Genomic DNA, 4,889 nt, shown 5'->3' on the forward strand with positions numbered 1-4,889 from the left:
CGAGCAGTGCATCAAAGAACCGTCACACGCTTCCCGGTAGTCGCCAATCCATACACATTATTAAGTCAAATACCCCCTAATTACACCTGGTACAGTGTAGAAGACTTAAAGGATGCCTTTTGGGCTTGTCCTCTGGACGAGGGCAGTAGGGAATATTTTGCTTTTGAATGGGAAGACCCTGACACAGGCAGGAGAGAGCAGTTAAGGTGGGCTGTATTACCCCAAGGTTATACTGAATCACCAAATCTTTTTGGGAGCGTGTTAGAAAATCTCTTCAAGTCCTTTGAAATGCCCAAAGGAATTAAGTTATTACAGTATCTTGATGATTTGCTAATAGCAGGAGAAACAGAAGAAGAAACCACAAAGGATACTATTAAGCTTTTAAATTTTTTAGGAGAAAATGGGGTGAAGATATCCAAGCCAAAACTGCAGTTTGTGGAGTCAGAAGTACAGTACTTAGGTCATTGGATTGTAAGGGGAATTAAAAACTAGACCCTGAAAGGGTTTCAGGGATACTAAACCTGGGACCCCAAAGTCTGAAAGAGAAATAAGACAGTTCCTGGGTCTTTTGGGGTACTGTAGGCAGTGGATAGAAGGGTTTAGTGGAAAAGTGAAATTTTTATATGAAAAATTAACCACAAATCACATGAAATGGACTAAAAAAGACCAGGAAAGCTTTGAGCAAGTTAAAGAAGCACTATTGCAGGCCCCTGTACTAAGCCTTCCTGACTCAGATAAGCCTTTTCAATTATTTGTTAATATAGCCAATCAAATGGCTTATGGAGTGTTGACCCAAGATTGAGCAGAAAGCTGAAAACCTGTGGGATATTACTCCAAGTTCTTAGATCCAGTTAGTAAAGGTTGGCCAACACACTTACAAGCTCTGGTAGCAACTGCTGTGTTAGTGGAAGAAGCCCAAAACCTTTAGAGCACTGCTAGAAGTATACACCCCCCACAATATTAGGGGAATTCTTGCTCAGAAAGCTGAAAAATGGTTGACTGATAGCCAAATATTAAAATATGAGGGTATTTTGATAACTTCCCCAGAACTGGAACTAAAAGTGACAAATGTACAAAGCCCTGCTCAGTTTCTATATGGAGACCCAGGGGAGGGATTAATACATGACTGCAGAGAAGTTCTAGAATTGCAAACAAAAATACACCCAGACTTAAGAGAACAAGAATTACAAACAGGAGATAAATTATTTATAGATGGATCATCTCGAATAATAGACGGAAGAAGAAAATCTGGGTATGCCATAATTAGTGGAGAAAAACTGGAAGTAAAAGAATCGGCTCCTCTTAGCCCGTCCTGGTCAGCACAAGCCTGTGAGCTCTAGGCACTGTCACCTGCATTGCAGTTATTGAGAGATGGGGAAGGGACTATTTATACAGACTCCAAATATGCCTTTGGAGTAGTGCATACCTTTGGAAACATCTGGAAAGAAAGAGGACTTATAAATACTCAGGGGAAAGAATTAATGCCTCAAGGGTTAATAATTCAGATACTCGAAGCTTTGGAAGGTCCAAAAAAGACAGCAGTAGTTCATGTAAAAGGCCACCAGAGGGGGAGAGATATTAAGACACGGGGAAATAATTTCGCTGATGAAGAGGCAAAGAAAGCATCCCTAAAGGAGAACAAAAGTGTAATTATGACTTTTCAGGAAGTAGAAATACAAAATGAAACACCATCTTTTTCTGAGGCAGAAGTAGAAGCTATAAAGAGACTGGGAGCCACTCTTAAGGAAGGAAAATGGACTCTTCCTGATGGTAGGAATATGATACCAAAGTCTCTGGCCCAACAGATCCTTGACAACTTACATCGACAGACTCACTGGGGAACAAGAGCACTTTGTGATCAATTCCTAAAATTTGATGGGTGTATTGGAATATTTGAGATTAGAAAACAAGTTACCCCGGGATGTATAACTTGCCAAAAAGTAAATAAAAGGGCGCTAAGGAGTCGTTTTCTGGAGGCCCTCAGATGGCCTACAGGCCTTTTGAAAAGATTCAAGTGGATTTTACTGAACTACCCAGAATGGGCCAATGGAAATATTTATTAGTTATAGCAGATCAATTAACTCAGTGGGTGGAAGCGTATCCTGCAGCTCAAGCTACAGCTCAAACAGTAGCAGAAATTTTGTTGGAACATATTATCCCAAGATTTGGATTAGTACAAGTTATTGATTCAGATCAGGTTACTCACTTCACTTCAGGGGTAATCAAAAGTTTAAGTCAGGCGTTAGGAATTACTTGGGAATATCACACCCCGGGGCATCCTGAGAGCTCAGGACGAGTTGAAATGATGAATCAAACTATAAAACAGAAACTAACTAAAAATTACAGAAACCAAATTGCTGTGAACCAGGTGTCTTCTTTTATCTCTGTTAAATATTAGAACCAAGCCCCACTCTGAAACAGGGATTTCACCGTATGAGATGTTATATGGATGGCCTTATCCCCAAGGCATGATGATGAATCCTTCACTAGTCGGGGACAAAACCATCCAGGGATATATTACAACCATTGCCAGAAATTTGAGAGAGTTGAGAGAAAAAGGCATTTTAGCTCAGACAACTCCCCTTGACTTCCCAATACATTCTATTCAACCAGGACAATATGTATTGATAAAATGCTGGAAAGGGGAAAGTCTAGAACCTCGGTGGGAAGGACCATTTCGTGTTCTTTAACCACAGAAACCGCAGTTTGAACAGCAGAAAAAGGCTGGACTCATGATTCACGGGTAAAAGGACCTATACCAAATAAAAACTGGAAAATCATTTTGACACCAGGAGACCTAAAAGGAAAATTGAAAAAGAGTTAAAAGAAATGGAATCATTTTGCGAAAGTCTGAAAAGAAAACAGCCTAAAATGAACTTGTAACTGATCAACACATGGCTGAGGAGAGTGCTGGGTGCCCACAGGCCAAAGGTCACATGAAAAATCGTTTCTGACTCTGGATTTCACGTAATCCTGCAATACGCTCAGTGTGCCATCCACATGTAGAAAGAATAACACCACCCCAGGATATCCAAGATACCCTTAGTGCAGAAAGATCAGAAACTGTCATCCCACAGAAAGTGGTTTCTTTATTTCAACAGGGTTGTAGCAAACAGGGTCATTTGTGTGCCCCTTCCTGTATAGCAAAATGTGAGCGGTGTGAAGCGATAAGAATTAAAAGGATAAGACAACGACATCGGTATAGGACAGCCGGACCCTGGGACCAAGGAGATGGAGCTTTTGTAATCAATTGTATACAAAGTTTTAGCAGGGTGGAGAGGGACTTCAGACTGGGCAATTGGGCTTCAGCACAAGTTAGCATTAACACTCACCTGCAGCAATTTAGAATAGAAGATCAAGCACAAAGAGCATTTGTTTATTTAGCTTACTGCTCAGAATGAATTGTGGCTTTAAGGACACTGCAAGAGCAACAGAGAGTAATACAAGTGTGATGTGGATACAATAAGATTGCTCCTGATAATTAATCAGTAAAGAGTTTGTGCTTTATGATTGCAACTAACTTTAATCCATTAGAGAAAACAGGCATTCTGGATTGGCTGCTGACAGGAACTCCATTAAATCCGGACGCAGAACAACGCAGGTGGGAAAGAATCCGACGCTTTTTTGGATCTGTGGGAACAACCGAGACGGATTGAAAATATTTTAAGACGCCCTCAGAGAATAACATTAATAGATTTTGTCAGTGAATTACAACTCCATAGGAAGAAACTAGTAACATCTATTACCAAAAAGGTACAAGAACAAATAACACTATGGAGTTGTACTAAGCACGGTTTAGAGTGTCGCCCATGGATTCATGTTGTTTGTAATAATTGCCTTGATTCATGGTGGAGAGCAACCAGAGTAAATGAAAGAGAAAGACAATTGATATGCTCAGCTTGTTTACATCGTGTGCTTCATCAGTTAACTTTGGGAAAGTGTTTTAGTGATTTTTTAGGAATATCTTTGAGACACAAGGATGGATCTCTGGATGCAGCTGTTTGATTAATAGAGAATTTGGACCAAAGAATCCTTGCTGTATTAGCTTTTGAATGGGTAAAAGAGAGAACAATTCACAATATTATAATCCAGAGCACCATAATTAACAGCTGCTGTGGAGAAGAGATTTGTGTACCGTGCCACAGACACATTTCTGATAAAAACTGGCATCGTGAGTGTGCCTGTTGGTGGTGATGAAGGTGTAACAATCACCCCAGCGTCCAGAAAAGAAGATAACCTGACCAGTTGGGTCATAAATTGAAGTTGTAGTTGGCACATCTCTAGAGCTTTGATAATTTAGTACATTTGGTTTATACAGGTAAGTTTTGGCTTTAAAAGGAAATGAATAAATAGCAGGCTAGCCCAAAGGAAGGGATAAGTCGATGCTGCAAAATCTGTGCCGTTCTTGAAACCAACCACTAAAATGGCTCAGGTGAATATGATGAGACCAAAGGTAGCGGTGAGATGGAACGAGTCAATGGCGAGATCCCAGGATTTAAACTTTGCTCCCAAGAGGACTGGCACCTCGGCCCTTGGCTGCAACCCAAGGGGCCCTGAGGAAGGTAGAAAGTTAAAAGTGCTGAGGATTACTTTCACTGTGTTTATGATGACACCTTTGGTGATGGGCCAAAGCTCTAAAACTGAATGGGAAGCAGCACAAGGGCCAGCCACAAGGAAGCAAACTATGCAAAAACAAAGTATCAGTAATTCCCACCCATGTGACAAATGTAATCAAAGGATCAAAGATAAGATGGAGTCTGTGTTTGTAGCACATTCGTATGGTAATGTGGCCTGTTACAATCACAAGAATTTTCTGAACATCTGTGTTAAAAATAGGAAAATGTATTGGGTAGGAAAAAATCTGGGATTTAAGGGACGAGCTCCTTATC

The 4,889-nt window shown here is 40.5% G+C and overlaps 1 long non-coding RNA gene across 1 annotated transcript; it reads right to left on the reverse strand.

Moving 5' to 3' along the window:
• Positions 1–3,355: 3,355 nt before the first annotated feature.
• On the reverse strand, positions 3,356–4,578 carry LOC147649102 (uncharacterized). Its single transcript, XR_015279650.1, has 2 exons — positions 3,522–4,578; positions 3,356–3,419 (listed from the first exon to the last, which is right to left on the reverse strand). It is a non-coding gene; the product is annotated as an uncharacterized LOC147649102 (long non-coding RNA).
• Between the last annotated feature and the right edge of the window lie 311 nt (positions 4,579–4,889).

This window comes from Cyanistes caeruleus, chromosome 28 (genome assembly GCF_971803275.1).
Source record: "Cyanistes caeruleus chromosome 28, bCyaCae1.hap1.1, whole genome shotgun sequence".
NCBI classification, from domain to species: Eukaryota; Metazoa; Chordata; class Aves; order Passeriformes; family Paridae; genus Cyanistes; species Cyanistes caeruleus.